This window comes from Acomys minous, assembly GCF_964271855.1.
Source record: "Acomys minous genome assembly, chromosome: 11".
In the NCBI taxonomy this organism is placed as follows: Eukaryota; Metazoa; Chordata; class Mammalia; order Rodentia; family Muridae; genus Acomys; species Acomys minous.
Genome location: NC_140492.1, coordinates 75,095,857 through 75,108,714, shown reverse-complemented (window position 1 = coordinate 75,108,714; position 12,858 = coordinate 75,095,857). Strand labels below are relative to the sequence as shown.

The 12,858-nt window shown below is 42.8% G+C and overlaps 1 protein-coding gene and 1 pseudogene across 6 annotated transcripts in view; one reads left to right on the top strand and one right to left on the bottom strand.

The window, feature by feature from the left end:
- Positions 1 to 12,858, bottom strand: part of SPIDR (scaffold protein involved in DNA repair) — a 252,547-nt gene that overhangs the window by 68,467 nt on the left and 171,222 nt on the right. The gene's annotated exons all lie outside the window — the stretch shown is intronic.
- On the top strand, positions 755 to 2,431 carry LOC311609291 (disks large-associated protein 4-like; annotated as a pseudogene). The gene has a single exon. The product of its transcript is annotated as a disks large-associated protein 4-like (transcript).

The following is a 12,858-nucleotide window of genomic DNA, read 5'->3' as shown; positions in this document are numbered from 1 at the left end:
AGTGAGGAAAAAGACAGATGGAGAATGTACTGTAGTATCATTTATTACTCAAGATTTATCAGCAATGGTAGGTAGGCTGTGGTTTGCTTTCTTTCACTTATTCTCCAACCTACCCCAAATGGGCATCTGTTGTCCTACTTACTCTTGCCTACTACTGATTAAAATCACATGGGGCAACAGAGTAAAGAGTAGAATATACATCAACTGTGCGGCATCTGCTTTTGAAATATTATAAGGAAGATATAGTTTACCATGTTTCCCTCTGGCTACCAAAGGGCACAGGGGCTAAAATGGGTTATCACATACTTTCTTAACCAACCCCCTGAAAGAGACTGAAGCTTTAAAACCCCAGGGCCCTATTACTTGCAGTGGCTCAATGTCTCCTCACTACATGCAGAGCTTTGAGAGAATTGAGAAAACAGTCACAGAAGGTCCTAGATTACCACAAGGAAGTCTCCATTGAGGGTTAGGCAGATCATGTGGTCTGTGGGTACTTCCTGAGGATTATCACAATGGTTAAGCGATGCACCTCAGCTCAGCCCACTGTGGGTGGCACTGTTCTTAGACAGGGTGCTGGGCTGCATGAGAAAGCCACCTAAGCATGAGCCTCAGAGCAAGCCAGCAAGCAGCATTCCTGCATGATGTCAGCTTCAAGTTCTGGCCTGAGTTCTTGCTGTGGCTTCTCTCAACTATAATCTCCTGTGAACTGAAATAACTCAGAAATGTTAGTATGAAATTCTGTCAAGTCCATTAGCATGAACCAATTGTGTTATAAGGCAACTCCTCCCCTGTGTTGCTTTCCATCAACAAACAGGAGAATAGAATACTGGAGTAACTGTCAGGGTTCTGTAGCTCCAATGTACCATGGGACATGTGTGAGCTCATTTGTGTAACCAGGCACAACAGGGAGGACAGTGCTGAATCATGCTTAGACAGTCTGCTCCTGAGCCATGGTTTCACATTCTTACATGCTCTAGAAACCAGTCTCGCCTAATGTAAGGCTTACAAATGATCTCATTTGTGAAGTGCACTTATATACTCTACCTGCTCTGACTCTACCAAATAAAATAGCTCAGGGCTGGAGCGGGGCTTTAACCCGGAGGCCCGGGCCGGGCCATGTGAGGGAGGAGGGTTCATCATGCCTAGTGGCATATACGAAGACCCCACCACTGGCCCCTCCACGTACCACATCAAAGATGTTCATTTTAGTCACTGTCAAGAGCAGTACCGAATCTTCTCAGGACACCTACCTGGATAGCCAAGGCCACAAGAGCGAAGTGACGAGCCAGTCAGGTTTGAGTAACTCATCAGACTGCCTGGAAAGCAGTACCCGACCACCCAGTGTGACTCGGGGTGGGATCACCCCAGACCCTGAAGCTCCAGAGCCACGCCCTAAGCATGCAGCTCTGAAGAGTGAACAAGGGACACTGACGAGCTCTGAGTCCCATTCTGAGGCCATCACCAAAAGGAAACTGTCATCAATAGGAATACAAGTTGACTGCATTCAGCCAGTGCCAAAAGAGGAGCCCACTCCTGCTACCAAATTCCAGTCCATCGGGGTTTGGGTGGAGGATGACTGGCGAAGCAGTGTCCCTTCTCACAGCAAGTCCTCTTGTCGGGACAGTGACTCTGACACTCAGGATGCCAATGACCCTAGCTGTAAGGCATATGAGACGAGTCTCCCAGACTGTACCCCACACCCCAACTTCATCGGCATTGATGCTGGCCCTCAACAGGCCCCCAAGATTGTCCCGATCAACTGCAACCTCTCCTATGAAGACAACAGGGACCCTGCCCTGCAGGCGCCTTCGCTGCCCGAACCGTACCTTGGCTGGAGACCTCCTCCAGCTCCCCAGCAGAGGCAGCTCAGCCAGGGGCCTACTGCAGGGATGGCTACTGGTTCCTGGAGCTCCTTCAGGCAGAAATAGAAAGGCTGCAAGGCTGGTGCTATCAGATGGACAAGGAGACCAAAGAGAAGAACCTCTCTGAAGAAGTCTTAGGAAAAGTCCTCAGTGCTGTGGGCAGTGCCCAGCTCCTGGTGTCCCAGAAATTCCAGTAGTTCCGGGGCCTCTATGAGCAGAACTTGAACCCTGATGCCAACCCCCTTCCGACAGCCCAGGGCCCGGCGGGGTTCTGGGACCTGCTGCAGCTGTCCATTGATGGCATCAGCACCTCAAGGCCAACAGCTGGAAGCTGGTGGAGACCCCTGAGAAGAGGAAGGAAGAGAAGAAACCACCCCCCCGCCCAGTCCCGAAAAAGCCAGCCAAATCCAAGGTGGCAATGAGCCACGACAAGGCCTCAGACGTGGCAGCGGACAAGCAGCATCAGGAGGCCAGAAAGGGACTCCTGGCCGCAAGGCGAGCACAATTCAGCCACACAGAGTGCTGACAGCACCGAGATTTATGTCCCTGAGGCCCAGACCAGGCTCTAAGGCCATGAAGGAGAAAGCACTCAACTTTAAATCGTTAAAAAAAAAAAAAACTCAATGCAAATGGAAAAAATAAAATAAAATAGCTTCACTAAAATGCATTTATACAAACTCTGCACCCAATGAAAATCTTGTAGCTTATTATACACTTCTATGAAGAGCTGTTCTAGGAATAAAATTACTGAAATGTGTTAAATCACTTTTAATGTTCTTAAATAAATTATTTTCAATTTTCAAAAGTAACCATGGGCAGTTTCCTGTACCAGAGACAGTAGCTAAGCAGCCACTGTTAGAAGGCAACTCTTCCTTACAGGAAGGTTAGTTTCAGGTGTGTATTCGCTTCAGCCTGCTCACTTTAATTTGCAAGATGCCTGCACATCTGTTCAACACGCCTCCCAACCTCCTCCCCGGTGGGGTATGCCCAGCCGGCTTCATGCTGACCCAGGGCACCTTGCGGTGTGCTATGCTATGGACTCCCCTTTATTGTTCTGCCCTTCCCAAGAGTAGACTGGCCAGGTTTCCTCTGTAGTAGCTCTGTCTCCGACCTTCCTTCCTGCCAGACTTCTAGAGGCTACGGACTTGAGTTACATCTCTTCTTTAAACACTTTCAAACTTATTAACAATTTCCAAAGCACCAAATTTGGTTCTCTCCTAACTTTTCCCAGAATTCCTCCTGAAGTCTGTTATCTCCAAGTACGCTTATGCCTGTTCCATGTAGGTCAGAACTTCCTGCAGCCTTGGTGGGCACTGACATGTCTCGGACCCCTGTGTCCCCTTGCTGCTCCTGCCTCTAGAGCTTCACAGGGCTCGGGTCCTGTTAGAGCTCCTCCTCATGGCCTTTGTCTCACTGGCACAGGATAATGTCACTATCATTTTTTTTGTGGCTGAGTTCTATAGATCCAGTGAGTGTGCACAGGAGCCTCATCCAAGCAATGAGCACTACCTAACACACCGTGGTGGAAGTGCCATGTAGGAAGAGGAGGTAAGCGTCATACTATACTGAGAACATGTTTAATGTTTTTAAATTATCTTAATATATCATTCCGAGTCATTTTATTCTACCAGGAAAACACAGATTAAAAAAACTATACAACAAAATAACTATGTTTAAATAATGTTATAATAATGACACTAAGAAATTCATAGTGTCCAGTCCTATATCAGCCCTGCTGCTCACTAACCCTGTGACATGATGGAGAGGCTGGTGGCATTTTTCTAGAACGTGGATTAAGACTGTGGTATTCTTCCCCACTCATTCTTGTCTCAGTTTTCTTTCTTCTCCATTTTTTGGGGGAGGGGCCATGGCAGAAGTCAGCCTTTGAGTTGTACTTCTAAAAGGTCAGGTAGACTTCCTACTGTAAATAAGAAATGATCTGGAGGCTTCCAGCTTAACCACAGAGTGCTTGTGTCTAAGACAGCTGCTGAGCCATGGTCTTGTCAGTAGGGAAAGCAGCAGCTCGCTGTGTGGAGAGTCAGATGATGGTCTGAACCAGAGACAACACCAAACTTGCAATAGTCTCGGTTTTTTGTTTTTGTTTTGTTTTGTTTTGTTTTTTTGTTTTTGAGAAACTTTCACTAGACAAAACTGCCCTCAAACATCCTCTGTGCTGTTTGCTGGTTTTAAGGTTGCTAGCCTCTTGCCTTAGCCTCTAGAAAGCTTGGATTATAGGCAGAAGCCACTGTGTAGCTCTTATTCTTTTTAAATATGCTTTTAGTTGGAGCACTGAGAGAAATGTGGGTGGAGATCAGGCCTGGGGAGAGTGGGCCCTGGAGGACAGAGGGCCTGCAGAGAGAAGAGAACCCGTGGGTGGCGGCATCTCTGTGACCAGCTGGAGACCCACAACAGGGTAGGCTTCTGGGAAGATATGTGGGTGACTCTAGGTGAGACTCCCAGTAACAAGGGCCATGAAGGCTAAAGAGGACACACCCTAACTAGACAGGACTCCTAGCGGAGGGAGGAGAACATCAACCCACACACAAAAACTTCTACCCAAAATTTACCATGCCTACAAGGTGTGTAGGGATAAAGATAGAACAGAGATGCAAAATAAGTTTAATTTTGATACAATGGCATAGAATTCAAATTTAAGATTATTCTATATACATATTATATATATTTCTACTCTAATATGAGATATTGTACCCAGACAACTCAAATAAAATACAAGGTTTACCTCTAATACTTTGAAAGTGCTATTGCAGGCTGTTTAGGATAAGTAAGTTATACAAGTTAATTGTTAGTTGATCAAATCATGGTCGCGTCAATTACTAGTCTATTTATACTACAAGAATATACATCCTAGGTTTAACAGATAGATATGATTCTATAGAAAGATAAGGTAAAATAGATAAGGTCTTCAAAAACCTCAGAGACCCACAGAATAGATGACGTTTAAAGATTTTTATTATTATTATTTTAAAGATTCACTGACAATGAGACAAGTTAACTCCTGGCAACACCCAGCCTACCTCAAAGAAGATGATGAGCATCAAAGAACCTCCTTATGGAGATGGCTTCAAATGTGGCAATCCTGCCAGAGGGCAAAATGTCCTTGTTTCTGCCACAGACAGAATTCTCCCTAAAAATAGGCAAATTTGGATGCAAGCAGAGTTGAAGGCCAAACTCTACCAAGACAGGCTAAGCAAATCCTCAATAGTTCGTGCCTCACAAATATGTCTGTCAAATACTGGGTCAGAAGGCTGAAGATGATGCTCCAATGTTCTAGAGAGTTTTGGTGACTGTTCAGGCATCAAACACTCCCCCCCCTCCTCTCTCTCTCTCTCTCTCTCTCTCTCTCTCTCTCTCTCTCTCTCTCTCTCTCTCTCCTCTTTTTCTACTTTGGAAGCTGCTAGCCTGCACTTCCAGTTCACTCAGGTAATTAATTTTATTCCTTCCCAAGTCTCTGATAAGGTTGAAGACCAGATAGTTTAGTTTTACAATTAAGCTTAGTTGTTTAGGAATTAAGATGTTTTTATGTCTAGAGAGATGTTTTAAGTTGACAGAGATGAGATTTGATTTTGATTTTCATTCAGAATTTTAGACTCACCAAAATAGAAAGATGTTTTCTTCAAGGTTACAAATTCAAATAGCCAAAACACTATGAATGTAACATTTATATAATTCCTGATTGCTTTGGTTTTTTGGTTCCTCTGCTGTATGTAGTTTATTTATGTATATGTATTATATAGATGTGTGTAAGTAATAATATAAATGTATATGTAAAAATTATTTTAAAAGAAAAAGAGAAAAAGAGATAGAGCAGAGATTGAGGGCATGCCCAACCAATGCCTGGCCCAATCTGAAACCAACCCCATGGGAGAGAGCCAACTCCTGACACTATTAACTATATTGTGCTATGCTTACAGACAAGCAGCTTAGCATAGCTGTCCTCTGAGAGGTTCTACCCAGCAGTGGATGAAAACAGATGCTGAGATTCATAGCCAACATTGGGCGAAGTATAGGGAGTCTTGTGGAAAAGTGGGGAAAGGAAAGAAGGACCTGGAGGTGACAAGAACTCTACAAGGAGACCAACAGAGCCAACTAGCCAGGGCCCAAAGGGCCAACCAAAGACCATGCATAAACTGGATGTAGACCTCTACACAAATATAGCCAATGGGCAGCTCAGGTTTCATGTGGGTCCCCTAGTAAGGGGAGTGGGAGCTGTCTTTGACATGGTCTCTGTTGCCTGGTTTTTGATCACTGCCCATAGCAAGGCCGTCTGGCCAGGACGGAGGGAAGGAGGACATGCTCAGTCCTGATGCAACTTGATGAGGTGGGGTGGGCGGGTGGGGGTCTCTTCTTTTCTGAGTAATACAAGAGTGGGGAGAAGGAACAGGGAGGAAGGGTAGGACCAGGAGGAGACAAGGGAGGGCACTATGATTGGGATGTACAGTGAATAAATTAATTAATTAAAATATGCTTTTAAGGGCCTGGAGAAATGGCTCAGTGGTAAAAAGCACTGTCTGCTCTTCCAAAGGATCTGGGTTCAATTCCCAGCATCCACATGGCAGCTCACAAGTGTCTGGATCTTGACATCTTCACACCAATGCACATAAAATAAAATTAAATAGTTATTTTTAAAAATATGCTTTTAGTTGAAATACCATTACATCACGGCTCCCTTCTCCTCCCAGCCCCACACTGCATGCACAAATACATATAAATATAACCGTTTGAATTCCCCTTTTACTTGTTTGTGCGTAGACGGTTTCAGGGCTGATGATTCTGTACTGGATAACCAATAAGGGGGCTCATTCCAGGGAAAGGTTAATTCTCCTCCTAGCAATTCTTTTCGCCTGTACTTCTTTTTCTAGGGGCGTGACCCTGGGTAATTTCCTCCCTTCCGTGTTAATATGTCCAACGACACTGCCATTGTTCCAGTCTTGTTTATGCAGCTGTTTCTAGGAGGAACTGTTGTACAGCAGACTCTCTAGTATTCTGGTGCTTACAATTTTTCTGCCTTCTCTTCCTCGATGTTTCCTGAGCCACAGCCGCAGGGCCTGTGATGTAGATGTACATGCTAGGGTTGGGTTCTCCATGATCTGTTGGTCTCTACATTATATCCAGTTGTTTTCTGTGATGCCTCTATTTCTTGTAAAGAGAGGCTTCTTTGATGAGAGGTGGTAGCTACACTTATCCAGAAAAGGTGGCTTAACAACCAGGCTCAAGGCTCATTTTATATTTTTTCTTATCTGGATGTAGAACCAGTCATTTTGTAGAGGAGCTATGGTTATTTGGCTGCCAGCTGTAGCTCACCACTGCCCTACACCCCTTTAGTTAGGTAGAACTGGGCAAAATGTTCACATGTAGTCTCTCACATGTATCAACACACACTTACTTCTGCTTATTCGCACCCAATCCATCTGTTTTGAAAAGTATGAATTGTAGACTATCTCTAATTCTAATTAAATAATGTGATGCTCACTTTGATTTTTACCCTCTCTATATTTGTGTCTCAGTTCCCTTGAAGTCAACATGCCTAAAATGAAGTGTATCTCCTCAGAGTTCTCCAGTTCATTTCTCCCCTGAATTCCTCCTCCTATTTCTCAAATAGCAACATCTTACTGACCAAACCCTACAGTTCTTCCATACCCTTCTTTACTCTACCTCTAATCATTCATAGGTTATTGCATTTTCTAATTGTTACAGGCAGGTACCAATTCTTTACTTGTCCTCATAAAGGAATTAGAGCATTTCCTACTCCGTTAGCAGTTACAACTACTAAGTTCCAAAATTTCTAACAGCAGTGGAAGAGACAAAGAATAAAATGTGAAGGCCCTACCATACTGTTTCAGTCTTCATGACCGAATCCCAATGATATGCAGTCTATCTTCTGGCATCCTTGCTCTAACCCCACCCCACCCCACACCCTCCCAAACCTGTTCTCTCCTGCCATGATCTTCCCACACACTTGTATGACTTGTTTGTTCATCTCCTGTATTATTATTATACTTTTTCTTCAGTGAGACTCTGTGGTTGATTTTCATGTAAAAAATAATAGCCCTTCATGTTGATTATTCCTTTCTTTACCTATTTGCTAATAAATTTCCTCAAAATAAGGTAAATTTTACCAGCAATTTGCCTTATTTTTTAAAATTTTTATTTATTCTAATTTATTCACATTATATCCTGATTGTTATTCCTTCTCTCATATCTTCCCATTCCCATCCTCCCTCCCTCTCCCATCTTATTTTTTTAAAGTCTCATTTATTGCTGTCTCTCTTTTAGAAATAGTGCTTAATACATAGTAGGCACAAGATAACTATTTGCCTAATTTAAAGTCTTACTATAGTTTTCTTAATTACACTATACAGAGATAAATTCTATATAACTATGTATCTCATAATCCACTAGACAAGTCCCTCAACAGATATTTAGGTGACCTCTGTTATCCCGTGATACAAAGACACTGTGACCATGAAGAGGAATATGGTCCCCATGGTCTAAAACTAAACTTTAGTTTAAAGTTAACTTTCAAAAGTATCTTCCATTGGTTTCTGCTTCCAAGAGCTTGATGTTATTTATCACGTGGTGCCCTGGAAAGATGTTATCTTCCTGGGCACAAAGCCTAGCCTTCAGAGCCCTACGCAACTTTGCAAGGTCATATCCAGTTTGATTTCTCCAGCTTAAGGGCTCATAAACACCTCCCTCTCTTACAAATCCCCTAACTACAAGTTTGGCTCTCACCACTCAGTCTAGTACTTATAGGCATGGTTAAGTATTCCTTGCCTATGAATACAAAAGAACTATGCAAATTTATGCTAAAACGGACCTCAGATCTCTCTACTTCCTACTGTTTCCCCATTAGTACTCTAATCTAGGTCAATGGCCTGACAGGTCTGGATTCCTGAACAGCGTGGTCCATTTTCTGGTCTGACTCTTGCACTTGTACATTTCATTTGGTCTACAGTAGCCAGAACAATCTCTTCAAAGCACAGATCAGATACCATCCATTGCACACTGAAAAATTTGACAGTGCTTCCTCACCTGTCAAACAAAAGCCTGAATTCCTGTCTTGTCTCCCTTCCATGCCCCTCTGTCCTGGCTTCCTAGAACTATCTGCACTTGGTACATATGCCATATTAAGTTCCTTGAACACACCATGGACATTTATAACTGTAGCAAGCCAAGAGGAACAAGCAGCAAGCACTGCTGCTGCTGTTCTGCATCAGCTCCTGCCTTTAGGTTGCTGCACTAAGATACCTCACAAGCTATAAAATGACAAACACTTTCACCTCTAAATTGCTTTTGGTCAGTGTTTTATCACAGCAATAGAAGCTAACTAAAACACAGGCAGCTCTTGGATGGTCTCTAGCCACCCAGTACAACAAATTTATGAGCTCCAGCTTTTATGAGAGGCTGTGACCCCACAACTAAGGTGTGTGTGGGAGGGGGCATAGTTCATATGCCTTGAATCCCTATACTCTTGAGGTAGAGGCAGGAGGCTCTCTGTGAGTTCAAGGCCAGCCTGGCCTATATAGTAAACTCCAGGCCACCCAAGACTGCAGAGTGAAATGCTGTCTCAACAAACAAAACCCCAGTAACTACAAAGTAAGTGAGCACATACCCGTGACCACACAAATATACTGTTAAGTTTTTGAGGATTCACAAGGTAAACATAATACTCACCCCCTACATACATATGTATCTGTGTTGGACACTGTGATTAAGGTCAAACTGCATTACTGGGTAGCCCCTGAGCTCTGTCTAAAGTGATAGACTCCCTCAGCTGGATTCCCTCCTCTCCACCTGATCTGGGAAACCCCCAGATCCTCCAAGAAGTATCACATAGTCCTCAGGGAAATTAAGGCCCAACCCTTTCCTGATAAGAAACTCTTCAGTATGCACCTGTGATTCCTGGAAATACCCTCCGTGCTAATGAGATGTCTTGGTGATTTGGCTTTCAACCGATGACCTTTTTTCTTTTAATAGCTGAATAGTATTCCACTGTGTAAATGTACTACAGTTATTTTATCCGCTCTTCAGTCGAGGGACATCTAGGTTGTTTCCAGATTCTGGCTATTAAAAATAAGGCTGCTATGAGCATAGTTAAGCAAATATTGTGTTGTGTGGTAAAGCATCTTTTGAGTTATGCCCAGGAGTGGTATAGCTTGGTTTGAGGTAGAACTATTCCCAATTTCCTGAGAAAGCACCAATTGATTCCCAAAGTGGTTGTACAAGTTTGCATTCCCACTAGCAATGGAGGAGTGTTCCCCTTTCTCTACATCCTTGCCAGCATGTGCTGTCATTTAAGATTTTTATCTTAGCCATTCTGACTGGTACAAGATAGAATCTCAGAGTCATTTTGATTTGCATTTTCCTGATGACTAAGGACATTGAGCATTTCTTTAAGTGGTTCTCATGCCATTTGGTATTCCTCTGCTGAGAATTCTGTTTAGCTCTGCATCCCATTTTTAAATTGGGCTATTTGGTTTGGTGGTGTTTAATTTCTTGAGTTCTTTATATATTTTGGATATTAGTCTTTGGTCAGATGTATGGTTGGTGAAGATCTTTTCCCAGTCTGCAGGCTGTCCCTCTGTTCGGTTGACAGTATCCTTTGCCTTACACAAATTTTCCATTTCATGAGGTCCCATTTATTAATTGCTGATCTTAGAGCCTGTCCTACTGGTGTTCTGTTCAGGAAGTTGTCTCCTGTGCCAATGAGTTTGAGGCTTTTCCCCACTTTTTCTTCTAGTAGATTTAGTTTTATGTTGAAGTCTTTAATCTACTTGGACTTTAGTTTTGTGCAGGGTGACAAATAAGGGTCTATTCACATTTTCTACATGTAGACATCCAGTTAGACCAGTACCATTTCTTGAAGATGCTTTTTTCCATTGTATAGTTTTGGCTTCTTTGTCAAAAATCAAGTGTCCATAGGCGTGTGGATTTATTTCTGGGTCTTCGATTTGATTCCATTGATTAACCAGCCTATCTCTATGCCAGGACCATGCCATTTGTATTACTGTTATTCTATAGTATAGCTTGAGATCTGGGATAGATTCTTCTGGAAGATCTTTTATTGTACAGGATCGTTTAGCTATTCTGGGTTTTTTGTTTTCCATATGAAGTTGAGAACTGCTCTTTCAAGGTCTGTAAAGAACTGTGCAGGTATTTTGATAGGGCTTGCACTGAAGTGGTAGATTGCTTTTGATAAGATGGCCATTTTTACTACGTTGATCCTTCTGATCCATGAGCATGGGAGATCTTTCTATCTTCTGGTATCTTCTTCAATTTCCTTCTTTAGAGACTTGAAGTTTTTGTTGTTGTTGTTTTTCATACAAGTCTTTCACTTGCTTGGTTAGAGTCACACCAAGATACTTTATATTATTTATGGCTATTGTGAAGGGTGTAGTTTCTCTAATTTCTTTCTCAGCCCATCTGTTATTTGAATACAAGAGGGCTAGTGATTTATTTGAAAAAATTTTGTATCCAGCCACCTTGCTGAAGGTGTTTATCAGCTGTAGGAGGTCTCTGGTGGAATTTTGGGGGTAAATTATATACATTGTCATATAATCTGCAAATAGTGATACTTTGACTTCTTCCTTTCCAATGTGGATCCCTTTGATCTCCTTTTGTTGCCTTATTGCTCTATCTAGAACTTCAAGTAGTTTATTGAATAGATATGAAGAGAGTGGGCAACTTTCCTGATTTTAGTGGAATTTCCTTGAGTTTCCATTTAGTTTGATGCTGGCTTTTGACTTGTTGTATATAACCATTATTATGTTTATGTATGTGCCTAGTATCCCTGATCTCTCCAAGACTTTAAACATGAATAGATGCTGGATTTTGTCAAATACTTCTTCAGCATCTAAGGAGATGATCATGTGGGTTTTCTTCTTTCAGTTTATTTGTTTATATGATGGGTTACATTGATGGACTTCTGTATATTGAATCATCCCTTTGTGAGGTTTAGGTATCAAGGTGACTGTGGACCTTTGTCATACCTCTAACCTTACTGGAGCTCTTACTCCCCGATGTCCACATAGGATTATTAAGCACTGTGTTCTCCTTCTTATGGTAGGACTGTGCTGCTGAATGTAAATGAAGTATCCCAGGCACTTCTATTGTCAGTGAATCAAACACATTTGCCCTCAAATCCCCTCCCATTGCCCAAGGGTTATGAGTCCCTATTTCACATGAATTAAAGGGAGCTGCCATCATCTATTTTACCAAAGTATCTAAGACTTGTCATTATTCTGGGGAAGGAAGAGCTCTCCTCCTCCCTGAAGAATTCACTGCTGGGCCCCTGGGCTTGGCTGCCGGCCACTGGTCACCGCTAAAGCCAGGGCTTGCCTGGCAGGACCTGTGTTCCTCATCCTCTGCTGTTAGCATGGAGGTTTAGCCAAAGGGCTGTAACACTGAGGTATCATCACTGGCTCTGGAATTCCCGAAAGAGCCAATTGTAACACAGTGGAACACTCTTTTCCACACACCCAGTAAGATCAGCAGTCTTGTGCACGAACCTCAAACCTTGCTCTAGCCATTCCTGAGGAAAATGGAATCTGAAACTCTCGGGTTCCATCTGTTCTTGCCTGGAAACCAGTAATGCTTGGACTGTCCCGAGTGAGAAATGCACACTTCCAGTGCAGTGTCCCGCCGTAGTAGGGAACACGGATGGACATGTGTGCATACCACACAAGTGTGTGCCAAACAAATACACCTTTAGCTTTACAGGACTCACAAGGTAAACATAATACTCCTACATTTACTCAGCACTGTATAGTGTGCTTATAGTGTACATAAGGCACAACAAAATAAATAAAGTCATTGTTTGATGGTAATGAGGAATACAATCAGTAGAAAGCATTTCCTCTGTCTGACCACTGCCACACTTGTTTTTTAAGTGAAGCTTGCAAAGATGAATAAAAAATTTATCTTCCATTGATGAAGTGTAGCTACCGGTGAGATACCCAGGACAAGTACAGATGAT